Source organism: Etheostoma cragini, chromosome 3 (genome assembly GCF_013103735.1).
Source record: "Etheostoma cragini isolate CJK2018 chromosome 3, CSU_Ecrag_1.0, whole genome shotgun sequence".
Taxonomy (NCBI): Eukaryota; Metazoa; Chordata; class Actinopteri; order Perciformes; family Percidae; genus Etheostoma; species Etheostoma cragini.
In genome coordinates, this window is record NC_048409.1 from 4,588,462 (window position 1) to 4,598,365 (window position 9,904).

Genomic DNA, 9,904 nt, shown 5'->3' on the forward strand with positions numbered 1-9,904 from the left:
GTTTGGTAAATACCGACAGACAGGCATAAACAGAACCCTTTAACCTCCACGGGAAGCAAACACAGACGACAAATTCCTTCCAAGTATTTGGAGACAAACTGTACACTGCCTAAGTGACTGTTCCTTTTTATTTTATTTTCAGAAAGCAATCTGTAGTATTCAAACATGTACATTTTGCACCGTATAATATCCCACATGTACAGTAGCATAATCTTCACTGCCACTTCCAGAAGATGGCAACACCACATTGTGTTGCAAAGTGAAGTTTTGCATCATCAATGTACTGTATGTATATTGTGTCAGCTACATGAAGTTAGAAGATCAATACCAAAGAATGACGCATAATTGACTGAGAATTTCAGCTATCATCTCTGTTTTTAGGTTAAAGGTGCTTCATGCTGGGGTTACTTCTGGCTCACCCAGGAAGAGCGGGCGCCCCATGCAGGCGGAGGCCCCTGCAGCGGCCCGGGGTTCGAGTCCGATCTGCGGCTCTTTGCTGCGTGTCATCCCCCATCTGTCTCCGCCACCTTTCCTGTCTATCCACTGATAACGGGGAAAAATAGCCTGAAAAACAATCTCTAGAAACAAAAAGGTCTCATTTTAATGCAAACAAGCTTTAATTGTATGCACAAATCTTATTAACAAATCAAGCTAAATATGAAGACATTAAATTACCACAACAAAGTCAGAGATGAATTCTCATCGCGACATTGACGAGGGCTAAAGAAACTGTAAGTGCACTTAGAATTGGTGTATCACATTTTCGGTTGCATAAAGATCAGATCTTGCACTAAGTTGGAATAGTAACCGTTATTTAACAATACTGATCCATCTTTGATTTTCAGATGTGTTCAAGCTGGTTCAACTTGTCAGTGGAGCTACTGTAGCTGTGCTGTCTCACCACTGACAAGCTGGCAGGCCTAATTAGTTCAAGACCTTTTCTAATGACTTAGAATTTCTGCTGCCAGCTTGGCTATTGCATCAGTGTTCATTTTTAGAAGAGGGGTCGAAATGTGGCCGACACACACTGCATCTAATTGACAGAGAGCTGGACTGCAATGCCCGATGAGTTCAGCGCACAGTTGCACGGCAACGCCTACGGCCTCCTGTGAAGTCAAAGCAGCCGGGCAAAACGCACAACACTGCAATTGAAAAATGCGTTAAATCCACCAATAAATAATTGACATGTTTCTTGCACAAGTATGCAATCGATTTGTTAAGAGCTTACTTAAATGAAGTAAATTCTGCTGAAGAGATTCCAAGCCAGTTAAAACGTGGACTGATTTTATTTTCAATGTCACACAAACACCATTAGAGTGCATTATTTAAATGCAAAAAAATGAGGGATTGCTCTCTGGTTGTGTGATGAAAACACATCTCATTTGCCAGAATTAACATCACTCTGCTTGCTCAATACAAGTAATATGGTGCATATCATAAACATTCTCCAGTTAGTCTTAAATCATGCTGCTGTAAATGTCTACAATAACTGATGGCAGTGTATACACCAGCAACCTGAATTCGCACATTTTCTTTTAAGTGTTTTTCAGTTTTCATAGTAAAGACATAAATCCCAAGTGCTGGCACAAGAAAAGTTAGAGTAATTGCATACTTAAGGACAGTAAAAACAGTAATCAACATGCCTGCAACTGGGTCAGGAGACTCTTTGGCAATAGCAAACATCATTAACAAACATGTGGCCCAGATTTTCAAACCCTCGCTAAACAAAAACCTTTGTAGGAAGTTTTAATGTTTCTCAAACTGCCTCCGAGAGCCTTCTTGGGAAATGTTTTTCCTTAACAGCGGAAACAGTCAGTGTTTTTTCCAAGTCGTAAATATAGAGTTGCCACCAAAGAGAAAATAAGACAGTAATAAAGGATAAAATTCCATTATGGTGTCCTTAAAAATCTATGCACCAATTGAGGCTCATCAGTACTTTGGCAGAGAAGGAAAGCTTCCTCTGCCCCCTAGTGGAAAGTAACTTCTGTAATAAATGCCCTCCATTTATTTACACATTTACTGTCAATATATCCCTCATGTTGTCCTCGGCTAAAATTAACCTGTTTTCCTATATCGATGTTGTTTTTAATCACCCAAAATAACATCAGTGATTCTACACAACATTCTTTGGCAAGTACAAATCTCAACTTTCATTAATTTTAGGGTGTCTTGTTCAATTTTATAGCATTTGAAAACAAATTGAGGTGGTTTTGAAATAGTATTGAGTAAAAGTTGACTTATTCCAGTCTGTGATTCTCCATCAACATCCATTCCTTCAATTTTAGTCTAAATAATTCCTAATTTCTGCTTTTCTAACTCAAACATCTTATAAATGAGCTTCACTGACCATCATTTCCAAAAATAACTGCAAAACTAGAGTTAATAAGTTAGTGTCACGTAGTGTTGAAAACGCAAAAGAAAATGGACAAACATTGAAAAAAAGCATGAAAAGTGTTTAATAAAGGGACAAAAATGCAAGAAAAAGTTAAAAACATCAATAAAACTGGTGATTTTCTATTTTGACAAGAAGACATCTTGATGGTTGAATATATATATGTATATATTAATCACAGCATTATTATTACAGTAAAAGCTCAATCGTACTCTTTGACTCAGTACAACATCAGCATTTGTGTGTTTCTCACAAGTAATAATATAATAATAATATATATATCATAATTACAGAACTACACCTATTGTTCCGCAGATGGAAAAAAACAAACACTGTCAGTCAATTTGGGGGAGACAACGGGGTCAGATCCCGAGTTCTGAATGTCGGTGGTGGGGTTGGTTCAGGGACTGTGTCTTTGCGGGTTATATTGTGGATTTATCCATTTCAATTTCAATTCAATTTTATTTATAGTATCAAATCACAACAAGAGTTGTCTCAAGACACTTTACAGATAGAGCAGGTCTGGACCACACTCCAGAATCCACAAGGACCCAACAGTTCCAGTAGTTTCCTACAGATCAACAGAGCCGAGACATCATTAAAGGATGAACACAAATAAGGCTTTGCCAGAGTAATACGCACAAGGTAGGTGCCAAAATGATTGAGATTAGTTGCATTACATATTGTCTGGAATAGGAACAGGAAATGAGATCTAATACAGATGACGTTCTGCAGCCTGGTGTCCCCTATCAAAGATAAAATGACTGAGCTGATCATGCAGTGTTGTGTTCATTTGAATTGACATGACAGTCTTATGGGGCAATTCAACCAGGAAACTTTAAAACATAAATACAATATTTTTAAAGATGGCAACATCATGACCCTTTTTATTTGGAATAAAGAGAAATTAGAAAGACCTTACTAAATCCTCCTCAGGGCCACGATCTGTACTGCAGCTGCTTTGACTGCATACTGAAGAGAATCAAGGGACAAAAAGGAAAGATACAGCACCATCTGCTCCTATTGGAACAGATCTTTTTGAATGCCACTTATGAACCTATGGATCATTTTTATCTTCGTTGAACAGTAACATTAGAACTTCCGCCAGCATCATTGACAGTTGAATGAATTATTTCACTCATTTCAATCATTTTTACACTATTTCTAATTATTAGTTTCATTCAAAAAGGATTTTTTTGAAGAATGTTTTGTTTACAAGTCATTCCTTTATAATCTTCAAAAGACCCATTTTGCAAAGAAAAAACACAAAACACAAAGAATTACATTTCTAGCCTCCATTCTATCCTCTAAATTTCTATTCTCGTGCGAGAAGAAAGGTAAAAAAAAAAAAAAGAATTAAAAAGTCTCCGTTTAACATCTTTAATGGATTTGATTGCCAATATTGCATATTGAGTTAAGGAATTTGGGAAGGGGGGGGGAATAGCTGTAGATACTCATTTTTGGGCAGGGTGCTTTTTCAGTTAACACATAAAACTGTACTAAACAAAAGTCGACAAATGGAATAAATGATCTAAAGGAAGACTATCTCAGACGATAGAAAAACATGACATCATCTAAGCAGCCTATTTAACAGTCCAAAACTGGTTTTAATTGACTTCAAAAATAAATGGATTCACTTAAAGTGGGCCTATTTTAACCGACCCACAGCTGCCAGTGCTCAGAATCAGGAAGCTGTTATGTCTTAATAATGTGAAGATGTCTACAAATTCTCATTTATGGTGTAACTGTAACCTTTCTCTTCAGAAGTCCATTTCTGTGGATTATAACCTTTCTCGATTCATGTGGTCTAACTGACTTTGTCTTGTTTTATGTCACTCTGAGAGGCCTATAAATCAGAATTACATCCACAAGGACAACAATATACAAATAGGCACATGTCAACATCATATGCAAAATACAAGTAAGACACAATATCTAGACAAGTACATATGCAGTGGGATGGAAAGTGCAAAAAGTAATACTGCAATACTGTGAAAGATGCATATTGGAATGATAAGTGAGTAATGTGTAGAGAAGTGGATGAGTGGTGGAAGTGGCATAGTGGGGTTCACTTATGCGCAGTTCGGCAGAGTGATGGCAGTGGGAAAGAAGCTGTTCTTACGTCTGGTGGTTTTTGTGTGCAGGGATCTGCTGGGGGGGGAGGTTAAAGAGAGTGTGTGCAGGAAGTGGTGTTCTCTATCCGCTTTCTGGCCCAGTGTACAAGTCCTGGAGGCAGGGCAGGGGCGCACCACAGATTTTTTTTAACTGTCCAAATTGTGTGTCGTAATCTGCGTTTGTCCTGTTTTGTGGCTGCCTCGAACCATGTGATCACTTTCTGGGAAATTCACGTGTCCCATCTGCCTTAACAGGGGAAAACAGTCACAGATGGAAATAAGCTCCTTCATAGCTCATGCCAAATGTACCAATAGTAAGCGGCATGGAGTCTCATTATATACTATATCTCCTTTTGGCAACAAAGTACTTCCAAAACATATTCCTGGATGTCACTTATGGTTCACAGTTCAAATATGCAAACTAGTGATGACCTTTAAAAAAAAATGAAAGTCACTTCTCTCTGTGACAGTCTGTGAAACTGTGTCGTGGAGCTTTAAAAAATAAAAGAATAAGGAAATCTTGGTGGCAGATGTTACCATTGAACATCCAGAATTTAATGGCATCATTGAATTCCAGATGTTATATGGTATTTTACAGCATTTAGAGAAAGAAAAACAGAGCTTTTAATGGTTTATAATCCATTTCCTGTCTGAACTCTGACAAAAGACTTCATCGGATTGGAACTTTAATGTCAAAATATTCACACATTTCAGATTTTAACTAAAAAATTAGGAATAAAATCATACAAATGAGGTTTATTGACCATGAATTTTGTAAAAAACAATTGTAAATCTTGTAATAAGGATGCCACATTAGACAACATCATCACATTTTCAACTCCATGTTGCATACACATACAATATCCCTGAATGTTTCCACTTCAGCTTTTAGACCATCCGCTGACATCTCATCTCTTCTTTCTGTCCTTTCTCACACCAAGTTATGCTAAAAGTATGCTTTTAACCATTCTACAAAATGCAATGACTGAGTGAGTTGGGTTTTGAAGTGATGTTGTGTAAAACATGTCGGGCTAATGAGAGCCTTTTGGTCCAGCTTTGCAAAACCATGATAACCCATGACTAGCTTTTGATGTTTACAAAAAGTCCAATTACATTTTATATATGTTCATATCCTCTCCCTGTAGTGCTGGATAATGGTGCTGGCATATTAGTAAATGTACCAAGATTGCAGATTGCCTTGCATACTATGTCTCATGAGGATTGTGGTGTGATAATAGCTGCAGTGATAATCAGATACCACAAGTCCGGTAAAGTGCGAGTTTGTGGATTGAAAGGGTGAAAGGCAGCTTACTGCGTTCTCCCAGACAAATACAACATCGGACAAAATCACACACGCTTCTCCAAAGCCCAAAACATGATTGCAACGATTAATTAAAAAAAAAACTGAATATGAACTCACTCATGCTTGCTGTGCAAGTCCTGGAAACAAAAACTAGCATTAATACAATGTCTCAGAGGGAATAATGTCAACTCCAAAACTTTTGACATTGTATTATCTTAAATTTATATATTTCAGATTACCATGCCTATCTACATTGTAATGAAATGTGTAATTAGATATCGGTCTAAAGAGTTTTAATTTGTCAAACTTGCAAGGCTGCACCCAATGGAGTAAAAATGATTTAATATACTTCTTCAGCACTTAAAAAACTGCTCTTTTACTGGGATCACAAAAAGAAAATAGAAAACTTAAAACATGAAACCATGATTTGTTCAAAGTGTCATTAAACTACTTTTCCCTATACAGACTTAAACATCAGCTGTATCTTACAGGGGGGGGGGGGGTATAAAGAAAACTTTTGTTTTGTTTTGACTTTGCATGTGGAAGAGATTGACGGGACAGTGTTGGATAAGAGGTTTCTCAGCAAATGCATGCTCACACTACCCAAATAAAGACTTTGCTGGTGCAGCCACAATCCAGGTGCCACCGCAATCCAAGGAAATCTGAGACACTAGAAAACACAAGGACACCGGGGAAGTAAAAGGACAACATGCGTTAAAGAGACATGAATGCATCCCTATGGTGAGAGAGAGAGGGGGGAGGAGAGAGGAGCCCACTTCAGTTAGTACCCCCTTTCGCACCTAAACCCTGCAGACGGCATCCTCCCTACAGCCTCCTTTCTCATGCATTTCAAGTCAGGCTGCATAATAATAATAAGGCCTTTATTTCTAATTTCGTCTAGTGTCTGTGTATGTCCATATATTTAATATGAAACCTCTTCTGATCTGCTACCATGTGCCCTGTTACATTTATGTTACAGCATGATGCTGTTAATACAAGTGCAACACTTCCTGCATCCATTTTCAGCCTAAAAACCTCTAGCATGGGCAGAACCCTTCATTCATAACATGGCTTTATTGTGGAACATTTACAGGGAATTTGAAAATTCAGTTACTGGCAAGGTAGATACATAGCTACATACCATGTATCCCTGTAAATCTGAAATTGATTCTTCATCATGTTGCACCATCTATTATCACTGAAACAACATTTAAATCATACCTAGAGATCAACAGGATTTAAATGGTATTTCAATTACTATGGATATTGAAATAATGTTAAAATCCCGGCATATCTCAATGAAACTTCAATGGTGTTTTGGCATAGGCCTACCACAGGTTTTATCTAAAAATGTATAAATCAGTGTATTAAAACATTATGCTATTATAGTCCTGATTCACCGACAGCCAGGATGGGCTGTGAGCAAAACATAAAAACTATGCCAATAAGCCTTTCTTTGTATTTTTACATTACATTTTCTTTTAACGCGTTATAACTGCTGCAGGGTTGGTCGTCCAGCTCCTCCCGTCCGGTCTGGGGCGTAGCACAGCCTCTTGAGAAACTTCATAGGCATCTGCAGTAGGCTACTTAGTCGTTGAGTCAAGGCCTCTAGGTCATGTAGAAGTGTGTGTGTGTGTGTGTGTGAGAGAAAAGTGGCCAGTAAGGCTGCACTATGTGCTACTGTTGGTCCCTCATTTGTTTGTGTTTGGTGGAGATATGTACTTGTGAGGACACTATTTCTGTTTGGCTTGTTTCACAAAACGAGGCGGGTATTCCCAAGACAAAGTGGCTAAGCTAACCCACAGCTGCACCACGGTCACCTAGAGGCTGGCTCTACCCTCATACGTAGGCCTACTTCCGCTCAGTTTTAATTTTTTGTCCCGTTATTGCATTCTCACAAAGACAACAAAGCTTTCACCAACCTAAAAGTGTGTTTTAGACCTCATTAATAATTTATCTTAATGACTGACATGTTTTCAACACAGTAAAAGGTTAAAAAACAAAGGATCAGTCACTAAGCAATGTAAATTATGTTAAATTATGAATTGAAAGCCAACTTGACGTACGTCAGGACGGCCTAATCTCCAAATCCAATCTCTTTTTCTATTGCAATTTATCAATAAATGACTTCTGTTACTCTTTCAATTAAGTCTCTCCTGATTGGAAAAGCTACATGTCATTTTAAGCATCTACATTAATTTCCCCTGACCCATTAAAAAATAAACACAGTGGAAATGTAACAAGAAATATTATTATTATGCATCATGCAACTGAACAAACTGCAACATGCAACTAACTTGAGAATTGCTCTAGTGCACGCATTTACTGATGTTGTGAATTTTCACTCAGTGTCTGAAAAAACCCGCCATGCACACTACTTTAACCTGACCTCCCTTACAAAATTAATAGAATAGAATACTTACTGTAATTATACACATGTACATTACCTGAGCAACGAGAATGAAGCAACCCCTTTCCAGTGTCATCAAGGAGGAACAAAATATAAAATATAAGTAATGGGAAAGAAGGGGGGGGGCACAGTTCCAGAGACAACTGTCTAATTTAGGCTACATGTGATAGTAAGAAAGATATGGTATGTGAACAATAATATTACACAGTTATAAAATTGCACAGTTATTGGTGTATCAAAAGTATTAAATGCTGCACACTTGTTAAATTAAATAATAAAATATTACGTTTTTTCACAGTTATGGAATTAAATGATTCCAAATTAAATATTGCACAGTAATGAAATTGCACACAATTTCCAATTGTCAAGTAATACATATTTAAACATTGTATAGCAATGAAATTATACAGAATTTCAGTGTCTTCTAAAATATTATAGCCTACTAATAAAGTAATTGCAGCGATTGCACATGAAAATAAACAGTAACTGGTTTCCTTTATGGGCAACCACCACCCCAAGTTAATCTCTCCAAACTCTGAGACAGCAACCCGAGGTGGAAATGGGCGGTGATGGCTGGAGATGCGTTTTCTGGCGAAGCGATGAGCTTTGAGCGCGCACTTTACTGCGACAGGATACATTTCGTGTATCTTGCAGAGACATACTTGGAAGGCAGTAGCCTACTACTACAAATGCCCATACGCAGACGAGAGAGCAAAAGGGCTGAGCGGAAGGGGGGTGGGGGGGGGGCACGATTGCATGGCACATGCCAATAAGTTACGCTGTCTCCAGTGGATGGACTCTGATGTGATGTGGATCCGAGTACGCACGTTTTCTCTCTGACAGCCGCATCCTCTGGTCCTCCGTGGAGTGGCGTTGGAGTCAACCCCAACTGGGAAGCAACAGGACAGAGGTAAAGTTCCACTGTTATTTTGCACATGATTATTTGGGGCGTCGATGTGTTATAGGCTTAGTGTATGTGATTTAGCACGCTTCTAACAACTAACTAGTTCTAATTCTTCATGTAATCATTTGATGTGAACTGTTAACAAAAAAATACAAATTTTAATCGTGTTTCAAATTATGTTAAACTGTTCTAGATTTCATTTTAACAGTAACATGTTTTATTAATACTCGAACATGAATACATCTTGTTTGTAGGGATGGGGGAAAACATTGGGGTGAGAGCACAGTATCGCGATATTTTCAGTGGCAATTATACTGTATCAATACACAATCACCAAGTATCGATCCTTTATTATATATGTGTTGATCAGTTTGTCTGCTTGATAGTCCCATTTTGCAGCAACTGAAGTTATATGAACAAACTGAGAAGTGTTTCTTAGATAAATATTAAAATGTTGACAAAGTTCTTTTGGGGACATCATTTGAAATTGGGAAAAATTAGAAGTTGGAAAAAAGGTTAGAAATACCCATATATTCGCAGACTATTGCAATATGTTTTAAATCGCAACAATATCGTATCGTGGCACAAGTATCGTGTTGAAATGTATTGGGAAGCGTCTGGTGATCCCCTCCCCACTTGTTTGGCCATATAAATGTCCTAGAATTTTAAATTAATTGAACTTTTTGAAATGTTGTACTCATTGCAGTTTTCAAATGCTTGTACACAAGGACAACTTTTTCAATTCAGTGTCTAAACCTCACAGCTAACACTGAAACTTGAT

At 37.8% G+C, this 9,904-nt stretch overlaps 1 protein-coding gene across 1 annotated transcript in view; it reads left to right on the forward strand.

Moving 5' to 3' along the window:
- The first annotated feature begins 8,935 nt into the window (after positions 1 to 8,935).
- The window catches only part of trpc4b (transient receptor potential cation channel, subfamily C, member 4b), a 12,948-nt gene continuing 11,979 nt past the window's right edge, over positions 8,936 to 9,904 (forward strand). Inside the window, exon 1 of the mRNA XM_034866389.1 lies at positions 8,936 to 9,129. The gene's annotated coding sequence lies outside the window, so the exon portion shown is untranslated. The remainder of the gene's footprint in view (positions 9,130 to 9,904) is intronic.